This window comes from Gopherus flavomarginatus, chromosome 2, assembly GCF_025201925.1.
Source record: "Gopherus flavomarginatus isolate rGopFla2 chromosome 2, rGopFla2.mat.asm, whole genome shotgun sequence".
Lineage (NCBI taxonomy): Eukaryota > Metazoa > Chordata > Testudines > Testudinidae > Gopherus > Gopherus flavomarginatus.
In genome coordinates this window covers 116801372-116812303 of record NC_066618.1, presented here as the reverse complement: position 1 = coordinate 116812303, position 10932 = coordinate 116801372, and the positions used below count along the sequence as shown (strand labels likewise).

General features: G+C 46.4%; 1 protein-coding gene across 2 annotated transcripts in view; it reads left to right on the top strand.

The window, feature by feature from the left end:
- The first annotated feature begins 434 nt into the window (after window positions 1–434).
- Window positions 435–10932, top strand: part of PLEKHG4B (pleckstrin homology and RhoGEF domain containing G4B) — a 222456-nt gene continuing 211958 nt past the window's right edge. Inside the window, exon 1 of one of the 2 annotated variants that reach the window (XM_050938126.1) lies at window positions 435–472. The gene's annotated coding sequence lies outside the window, so the exon portion shown is untranslated. Of the gene's footprint in view, window positions 473–925; window positions 989–10932 lie in introns of those variants that run through there. The other variant, XM_050938127.1, reaches the window with a different exon arrangement.

Genomic DNA, 10932 nt, shown 5'->3' with positions numbered 1-10932 from the left:
CATGGACATCGGATAAGCCGTTTCCTGTGCGGCCCCAATGACACAATAAAAGTGGGGAGGGGCCGTGCACCCTAGTCCCGCAATTATACTGCAGCAGAGGTGGCAGTCATTCAGAATCGGATTCTGCCCGGAGTTACAAGGCATGTTTGTCGGAGCTTCTAGGGGAAAAGCGGGGCGGGAGATCACAGACATTTCAGTGGTTCCCCCACATCATCTGTTGTTGAGTTTGCAAATTTGAACAAACAAACAAAAACCAAAACCTCATAACTGACATTTCAAAAGGTGAAAACTGTTCATCAGCTCTAGTGAGACACCACCGAGAAACCGGGGGCAGAGAGGCGAGTAAATCAGAGCAGTATCTGTCCCTTTGGAGAAGAAGCCAGTACGCGAAAGAAGGCAGGTGGGGGGAAGCCCTTTGAGTGCCGTGCAGGCAGCTGCCCTGTGGCCAGGGAGAGCAGAGCTGGCTCCTAAGGTAAGGGTGCGTGTTAGGACGGCTCCAGCGTCTCCAGATATTAAAGATTTAATCATGCGAATACCCAGAACTTAGCCCCCGAGTTACCTCTGGAATCTGCCCCAGCAAAAAGTGTAAAACGTTGTCACTAACGTGCATACATTCTGCAAGCAACTAAAGACCGACCAAGGCTGGGCCCCCACTAAGACGCCACACAGGGGCCATCCCCAGCCCTGGGGAGATAGATCGGCCCCCGCGGGGCTGGGGGGTTGCAAACGCCTTTGCTTTGTGCTCCCGCCGCTGGCGCGGGGACTTGCTGAGCTAGGCACGGGCGGGGGTCAAGCGGAGCCGGGGGAAGCAGCCTCACTCCCCACAGACCCGAGCGGGGCGGTGGCAGCAGCCCCCCGCCCCCCTGGCTGTCTCCGCCTCCCTCCCATTCATTCCCTCCGCCAGTCCCAGCGGCGGCGGCGGCGCTACAGCCGAGTGCCCTGGCGCGCAGCTTCCACCTGCCCGGCAGGAGCTGGGGGCAAAGCGCAGGTACGAAGCGGGGGCAGCCGCCCCCTCCCCAGTGCAAGAGCCGCTGCTTCGCCCCTGCCCGGGGGCTCGGGCACAGGCGCGCTCGCTTCTGCCCCGAGTCTCTGCCGCGGCCCCGGCCCCGAAGGGGGGATTGGCGAGCCACGAGCAGCGGTATGTGGTGCCTCTTGGTGCGCCTGCAGCCGGGACGGGAGGGGGGAGGAAGGCGGGCGCGGCGCGGCGCTGCTGGGGATGCTGCTGTGGCGGAGATGGGGAACGGGGAGGGGAGGGATGACTAGCCCCGGTGGGCGGGAGCCGCCTTTCTGCGGGGGCGAAAGTGCAGCCGAGCCGCCTGAGCCGGGCAGGGGGGCTGCGCTCTAGCCTGGGCGGGGAGACGAGCCTGCCCCCAAGAAGCCAAAGGCGGGCGGAAGCCCCTCTGGCGGGGAAATCCACCTGTTGCCGTGCAGACCTACGGGAGGCTGGGCCGGGGGAGCTCCTCGCCATTCCCCGGCCCTCCCGTGCAGCGGGCTTGGGGGTCAGTGTGCTTGTCGGGGATCTGTCTCCCGACGTCAGTGCCCAAGGGTCACTGCCACGGAGTCTGGGCCAGGGGCTGGTTCTGTTTCCTCAACTTGGTGTGACCGCTAGAGTCAGTGTTTATAAGAGTCTCTGTAGAAAATCGTTTCTTTAGAACCACATCAAAGAAGCTTCAAGCAGAAGTGCCCCCCCCGAACAATTACACTGCTGCATTCTTTTTCCACCTGATTAAACCTCAAGCTTCCTTCTGCGTTTCTAGAGGGAACAGAAATGGCTGACTTAGTGTTCGCTTAAAACCCAGGGTTTTTCACTGGCAGCATTTTAACGATGTAAACTCTGTGTTTTATTTGAAGCCACAAAAAAGAATTGGAAAAATTTTTCTTAACGTGTTGACTGATACAAGTAAGCGATGGTTTGTTTTAAAGAGTCGTAATGCAATGGTTACAGTATACTTGCACCTCCAGAGGTGAGAACGAAATCACATATTTTTATTTTCTGTAACCAGAATTCTTCCTCTTCTGTAAAGTAAAACTTTGTGTTATGGAAGATTTGCATGTATTATTTTGACTTCCAAAATGGAAAAGGATGCATTAGTACAAACTGATTATCCCATGAGGAAAACATTTGGAAAGGTGAGAGTAAACATCCTGACTCTTAAACTTGTAGTATGTTAAAAATCATGACTCACTTGATGTTCCAACAACTGCAACTTTGTCTAAAATATTTAGGGGGATAATAATTGCATGATATAAACAGGTTTATTTTGTTAATCAAGACACAAGAAGTTAATTTGGAGACAGGTGTGTCTCTGCTTGAAAAGGTCTCCAATTACCTTTCTCACATAAGATAATTAATAGGAGAAAAAAATGCATTAAAATAAAATTCTCTCTATACCAAGAAATGTTAATTAAAAAAAATACAGAGATAAACCCTTAAGGGAAGCTAGATTAAATATTCAAATACACCTGGAATACATGCAATTTCTTAAATAAATGTACATTATCTCATTACCCATTCCAGAAAAGAATCTTCACTCAGCCCCTGTATAACTTACTCACGTTCACCTGTAGCAGGAGTGGGCAAACAACGGCCCGTGGGCCATTTTAATCTGGCCCTCAAGCTCCCATTGGGGAGCAGGTTCTGGGGCTTGCCCTGCTCTGGTGCTCCAGCTGGGAAGCAGCATTGGGGGCCACTCCACGTGGCTCCCGGAAGCAGTGGCATGTCCACCTAATGACTCCTATGCATAGGAGCAGCCAGAGCTGCAGGGGTGGCATCTGCAGACGGGATAGAGCACAGAGCCACCTGGCCATGCCTCCGTATAAGAGCCAGAGAGGGGGACATCCCGCTGCTTCTGAGAGTCGCTTGAGGTAAGCGCCACCCAGAGCCTGAACCCCTGAGGCACCCTCCCATGCCCCAACCCCCTAACCCAGCCCTGATCCCCCTTCCACCCTCCAAACCCATCAGTGCCAGCCTGGAGCACCCCAAACCCCTCATCCCCAGTCCAACCCCAGAGTCTGCACGCCCAGCCTGAGCCCTCACTCCCCCACACACTCTACCCCCCTGCCCTAGCCCAGAGCTCCCTCCTGCACCCTGAACTTCTCATTTTTGACTCCACCCCTGAGCCCACACCCCCAGCCAGAGCCTTCACTCCCTCCCACACCCCAACGCCAGCTTCATGAGCATTCATGGCCTGACATACAATTTCTATACCCAGATGTGGCCCTTGGGCCAAAACGTTTGCCCACCCCGGCCTATAGACTATAAACCCTCTCGTGCCCCCCACCTTTCATCAAGCACATTGTACAGTATAGGCTACTAATTCTCCACTGGCCCATATACTCATTTTTATTAGCTAACAACAACATCTTGCCTCTTACTCTTCATATACAGGCCAGAGTCTCTACTGTCCTGCATCCAACTCCTGACTATGATCAAGTGATCTCTGGATATCACATCTTGTTCTCCACAGACAGCCCCAAACATGTATGCCTTAATAAGTGATAGGCTTGATAGTCTAATTCTATACTCTTACTGATTTCACTGGAATGTGGTGGGAGAGATTTGTTTGTTTATATTTTTTCTTCCTGTATTGTGAAAGGTACTTAGGATTCTAAGGGTGTTTGTAAAGGGAAATCATGCCTCACCTATCTACTAGAATTCTTTAAGGGGCTCAACCAGCATGTGGACAAGGGGGATCCAGTGGACATAGTGTACTTAGATTTTCAGAAAGCCTTTGGCAAGGTCCATCACCAAAGGCTCTTAAGCAAAGTAAGCTGTCATGGGATAAGAGGGAAGGTCCTCTCATGGACTGGTAACTAGCCAAAGGATAGGAAACAAAGGGTAGGAATAAATGGTTAGTTTTCAGTCTGGAGAGAGATAAATAGTTGTCCCCAGGAGTCTATACTGGGACCAGTCCTATTCAACATACTCATAAATGATTTGGAAAAAGGAGTAAACAGTGAGGTGGCAAAATTTGCAGATGTTACAAAACAACTCAAGATAGTTAAGTCCTAAGCAAACTGTGAAGAGCTACAAAAAGATCTCCTAAAACTGGGTGACTGGACAACAAAATGGCAGATGAAATACAATGCTAATTAATGCAAAGTAATACTTATTAGAAAATATCCCAACTATACATGTAAAATGATGGGGTCTGAATTAGATGTTACCACTCAAGAGAGAGATCTTGGGGTCATTGTGGATAGTTCTCTGAAAACATCCACTCAGTGTGCAGTGGCAGTCCAAAATGCGAACAGAATGCTGGGAATCATTAAGAAAGGGATAGATAATAAGACATAAAATATCATATTGCATCTACATAAATCCATGGTATGTGCACACCTTGAATACGGCATGCAGATATGGTCGCCCCATCTCAAAAAAATATATCTTGGAAAGGTTCAGAAATGGCAATAAAAATGATTAGGGCTATGGAATGACTGATGTGGAGAAAGTAAGTAAGTTATTTACTCCTTCTGATAACACAAGAACTAGGGGTCACCAAATGAAATTAATAGGCAGCAGGTTTAGAACAAGCAAAAGGAAGTATTACTTCCACAATGCACAGTCAACCAGAGGATGTTGTGAAGGCCAAAACTATAACAGGATTCAAAAAAGAACAAGATAAATTCATGGAGGATAGGTCCATCAATGGCTGTTAATCCCAGGATGGACAGGGATGGTATCCCTAGCCTCTGTTTGCCAATAGCTGGGAATGAGCGACAGGGAAAGGATCACTTAATTATTAACCTGTTCTGTTCATTCCTTCTGGGGCACCTGGCATCGGCCACTGTCAGAAGACAGGATATTGGGTTAGATGGACCTTTGGTTTGACCCAGTATGGCCGGTCTTATGTTAAGAGTGAGTAGTGTTTGGATGGCTAGGTGGCTGAAAATGTTTTGCTTGAACCAATTGTCTGTCAAAAATTATCTTGATTGATGTAGTGATCTTGGTAAAGTATCAGTTACACATTCTAGAGTTGGGCTGGGCAAACTGCAGGCTGGATCTGGCCCTCTCAGGGCTTTGGATCCAGCCCGTGGGGTTGCCACCCCTGTGGCGCCGCAGGTCCCATGCCACTCTCGGAAGCGGCTGGCACCCCTGCAGCCCCTGGGGGAGGGGGAGCAGAGGGCTGCACATGCTGTCCTTGCCTGTGGGTACCTCCCTGAAGCTCCCATTGTCCACGAGCTCCCTGCCGCACTCCTCCTGCTCCCCAACTCCCTGCCCTGAGCCCCCTGCCAGGACCCCAACCCCCTGTCACACCTTGCATCCTTCTGGCACCCCAACCCCCTTCTCTGATCCCCCTCCCGCACTGTGCACCCCCTCCTGCACCCAACCCCCTTCCCTGAGCCCCCTCATACACCTCACATCCCTCCTTTGCCCCAACCCCATGCCCTGAGCCCCTTCCTACACACCGCACCCCCTCCCACACTCCCTCCTGCACCCCAGCACCCTGCGCCAGCCCTACATTCATGGCCCTGCAAGCAATTTCCCCACCAGATGTGGCCCTTGGTCCAAAAAAGTTTGCCCACCCTTGTTCTAGAGGGTTGGCTTCTAGGCTGTTTTACACCTCCACCAGTGGTTCTCCATTTTCATTATGGAGTCCCAAAGATTTCTTTACTTTCTCACTTTCACCATTCCTTGAGTCCTCATGATGTTCAGCATGCTTCTGGTGGGGGACAGCTGGAGACCCTGCTTCTTTATTCACTAAAAGGGCCACCACTACTATGCAAAATATTTCCTTCCTCCAGAGGCTGGGTGTGCTGCCCCTGCAACATTCTCATACTGTGCAGTCATTGAGGGAGAAATGAGTACAAATCCAATAGCTTGAGACAAGACTCTGAATGTTCTGTTAGGCTTTGGAGTAGCCAGGGCTGAGAGAAGGTGAAGAAGAAAGGCAAAGGCTCTGAAGAAGGAACTGGAGGGCGTACATTTCATGACTCATCTGGCCATGGAATGAGAGACCAGACCAGACTAATATCTACCTTCCTGATGAGACAATTACAAGGAATTTGTGAGTGGAAGTTCACGAATTCCCTGTTCCCTATTTGAGATTTTGCCGTGGCCTGTCGTCACCTTTATGGAAACCTCTGCTGTCCTGTAGAGATGAGGGGTTTTCTTGACTGAATTGAAGGCATGCTACTTCTGTGAAGCTGGATATGTCAGAGCCCTTTCTTGTGATATTATTAATATAACTTCAGTAAGTGAGGGATTGGTGGCAACATAATAATTCATTAATATGCATTAGCTCTGTGGGGTAGGCACTGTTTCTATCTGTTTGTATAAAGTTTAGTATATTTTGGGAACTGCTGCAAAATAATAGTGCAGATATGAGTCATGTCTTTATTTATATACAACATAGAGTAAGGAAGGTACACAGTAGCAGTACACAGAGATACTGAACTACAGTACACACCTTTTTTTACTGTTCAGAAAGATAAACTGAAAGGCATTTAAGCTGCATTATTGTCTTAAAAATAATTTATGTGAACACATACAAGAATAAACATAGAGGTAAAGAAAGAAGGGGAATCACTGTGATCCAGTGGCTAGGGCATGAGACTGGGACACAGGAGATTTGAGTTCATTCTCAGCTGTGCCACTGTCTTGGTGAGTAACCTTGGGCAAGTCCCTTCATTGCTCTGTGCTTCAGTTTCCCTATATGTAAACTAGGAATAGGGGAAACTTAACCTTCTTTGTAAATCACTTGGAGCTTTCTGGGTGAAAAGCACAATATAAGAGCTAGATATTGTTAAAATATTACATTGCAATGAATACTTAATAAAATTTAAAATACTAGCTTAAAAATAATTGTAACTTTTCAGTAAGTTACAGCCTAATAGGGGTAAGGGTCCAGTACTGAAACACTTACACACATGAGCAGCTTTACTCACAAGTATATTTACTCATGTGCATATATGTGTTTTCAGGATCAGACTCTCTGTAATTCCTCTTTTATTCACCTTCCAGGACTTGCACTCATAGTTCCCTTTCTCTATGGCAGTCAGTAACATCACAAACACTGTAAAGAACACTGCTCCCTGCTCTGCTCTCGTCTGCACCCCTAGAATGCCGGCATCCCTAGGCATGTGCCTACTGTACCTAATTGAAACTCCGGCCATTCCTGCAAGTGTGGAGAAGTGTGTGTGAAAATTGCATTGGTCTGTGCTGTAAAGGTCACTGTACCAGTGTGAGTGTTGTCACTGGTAAAGTCACTGCTTCCCCAAAGAATGGGGGTCTGGTAGAAGAAATCTGTGAGGATGCCCCTTATTTGTCCTGTCAAGGACAGATACCACCACTAACCTGGCAGATCCCCAAGGATTTGTGGTAGGCCAGGGGCATCCAGCATGTGACCCTCCATTCCTCTTCCCCAGACTCCCTGACAGCATGGCTCAATTGAAGCCATGCCACTGGGGACTCTCCCTGTCTGCATCTGTTCCAAAGACCATTGAGGGACTCAGTGGAAGAGTTAACAGAGCCACAGGCTATATTATTTTTTTTTTATTCAGATCCTCCACAGAGGAGGAATGATGTGCATCTTCCTTAACCAGCCCACACCTAACACTATGGCCCACTCAATCTCCACATGCTCCTCCCATGTCTGTTACAGATGAGGGCCAAATTCTCTTCTGATATTCAAGGAGGCAGCCCCCTTTGACCTGACTGGGAACTGAGTGGTTCCATTCCAGGGCAGAATTTAGCCCAATCTCTTCTTTTAGACAGCACTATAACAGTTGTTGTTACTGGCTCTCACACATTTCTACTTCTGCCTTTCTTCTTGTCGGGGACTCTAACCCAGATGGCAAAGTTCGTTGTCTGACCACAAGAGAGATAGGCAACGTCCTCACTTTATATATTTTAAGGGTGCTGTGGTTTCTCTGCAAGCTCAGTGATTGGGGATCTTTGGGACAGCTATTGTTTCCTTTGTGCCAGTCTGGACAGTATAATTTAGGAACAGTGAAATGGCCTTGGTTCCCATGGCTGTGAGGAGTTTTCTTGGCACTTGAGTTTGTTTCTAAAAATGCTCATTGGGTACAGATAGTCTTATCTGTCCAACCTTTAGTTGTGAAAGATACTTTCATTTGGCTTCAGAAAATATCTAATACTGATGATTTTATCCATTGTATTTCCAGAATTGCGGGAGTTGTTCCTGCAAAGTGGTCTTGGGTTGGTAGTTATGAGGAAGTGCACTTTCAGCAATTGTAAAAATCAGCCTTTTAGGCATTTACAGTGAAGAATTTAAAATCTTGTCTAAATCAATAAGATTGAGTAAAATGCCCTTTTTTCCTTATTGCTGCCCCAGAGGAGCTGCAATGATATTAAAAGGTTCTTATGTGGCTCAGTGTGATGGGGTGGACTCCCCACACTAGCCCTGCAAAAGCTGAATTAGATCAGGTGAGCCCAATCAGCTAATTAGGCTGCAAGCAGTGGAGGTTTAGGCAGCTAATTAAGGGTAGACTCATCTGTGTGGGAACAGGCAGGGCACGCATAAAGCCTGGGAGGTGGCTCCTCCTCCTCCTCCTTCCCCAGTGGAGGTTGCCAAATCCAGAGAGGGGGAGAAAACCAGATATGTAGGAAGAAGGGGAGGGAAAGAACAGCAAGAGGCAGGACTGTATAGGGAGTTTGGCTGCTTTTTAGAGGGTCCTCCGTCTAGAACCCAGTGTAGAAAGAGGGTGGGCCTGGGTTCCCCTATCAGCTGCTGGGGAGTGGTGCAGGGCTTTGGAGGTGCTAGCCAGACAGCAGGTCTGGAAAGACTGTGAATTCCCTGGGATAGGAGGACTTTAGTGACCTGGCCTCAGGCCCAAGCCATGGAGAGGAAGGTGCAAACCTGGGAATGAGCAGGGCAGCAGAGTGAGACAAGACAGAAGACAACACAGGAGGGAGAGTGCAAGCTGGCAGAGCTAATCCCCAGGATGGCCAGCAGGAGGCACCGCTCCTGGTGAGTAGACCCTGTGACAGCCAGCATTAGTCGCAGTGCATATGTCTTAGCCCTGGCATCAGGTCAACCGACTCAAGAAATGTTTTAGTAACTGGATTCCATCAAGGGAGCAGCAGGTGGGGGAAGTCTAGGTTGAAAGTCATCCTCATGATTAATTAACAGGATCACCTACATACTGATAGCCCATCCTCCCCCTGTAATAGGTCCCTGTTCCCATGAAGCTGATACTCTAAGTAAAAGTGGGGAAATAATTAACTCAGGTATTTTAAACTCTTACTTTGGAACTAAATGCAAATATTCTAAGGGATGGATAGTACTATTTTATGAAATTATTTTACAAATTGGGTTATGAACTATGTTGTTACTCTGCATCCTCTTGAAAACTTCACTTCTTCCAAAAAGCCAATAATATCTAGCCCTAGTGAACTATTAAGAAAATAGATGACAGACATAAACTCCAGTTAAAAAAAACCATGAAACTAAGAAGCATGCAAAATCTTATCGTTCATTCACATTGTGTATTTTTCACTGCATTTAATCTCTTAGCTTTCATTTGTGAATTGTCTGTTTTGGGTCCGATCATTTTCAAATATGCACAAGAGACTTTCTCATTAATTTTTCAGTGGATTGTTCACATGGCTAAGTATTTGCAGAACTGTTGTGTTAAGGGCAGGGACCTTGTTTTCATACTTGTCTGTAAAGCATATAGCATGTTTTTGATAGTATACTCATAATCATATTCTATCTAAGGTACTTGTATGGCCCCAAATACTGTAGTATCTGAGCACCACACAGTCTTTAATGTAGGCCAAGTGAGTTGCCCAAGGTCACGTGGCAAGTCTGTGATGGGAGACCTGGGTCCAAGTCCCAACTCCAAGTCCTACTGGGTCGTGGTTCTCAACTAGGAGTATGGGTACCCCTGGGGATACACAGAGGTCAACTCATCTAAATATTTACCTAGTTTTACAACAGGCTACATAAAAAGTACTAGCAAAATCAGTACAACTTAAAATTTCATTCAGACAATGACTTGTTTATACTACTCTATATACTGTACACTGAAAAGGAAGTACAATATTTATATTTCAATTGATTTATAATTATATGGTAAACATGAGAAAGTAAGCAATTTTCCAGTTTTAGTGTGCTATGATGCTTTTGTGTATTATGTCTGATTTTATATTCAAGTAGTTTTTAGTGAGGTGAAACTTGAGGTACGCAGGACAAATCAGACTCCTAAAAAGGGTACAGTAGTTTGGAAAGGTTGAGAGCCACTGCTATAGGGTAGTGCTCTAACCACTGGCTCATCCCTCTCTCTAATCCGTAATCAACATGGGACATTTCTGGGATTTTTCTCAAGCCATGGATATTCAGTCTATTTGTGCTTTTAAAATTTGTCATTGAGATTTTTACAAAAGTTTTATTAAAGGAAAAAAACATAAAACAGGCAAGGGCAACTTATAAAATAAAATTAAAAAATAGAAATCAGGCAAAAGTTAGAAATGGAATAGAAAGGGCAACTATAAAATCAAAATACATAGAAATAACTAGAACTAATGTGTCAGTCACCTCCTTGAACGCTGTGCTAGTATATTGTATCTCTTATTCCCACCATTCATCTGTTTCTTTATTTTAGACTGTATCTTTCCCTGTGTTTTGAAAGTGTCTAGTATGTTGTGCATGCTACAACAACTCAAATAACAAAAAGACTGAACTATATACAGGCTTGATCCTACAAACATTGAGGCATGGAACTGTACTCACCTGAGCAGTTCCATTGACTTTGTTTCACAGGATTTGTTTTAATTAAAAATATTTTTTTACTTTTGCCAGCTGCCCTAGAGGAGATAATCCCTGATATTGATAGGTACCACGAAGGCATCAGCATGGTAGATTTACCATTGGCTTGATGGGAGCAGAGTTAGGCTAATACTTCATGCTCTTGAAAATCCAACCACAAAAGTTCTCATGAATATTACAACATGCATGTTATCTGAAA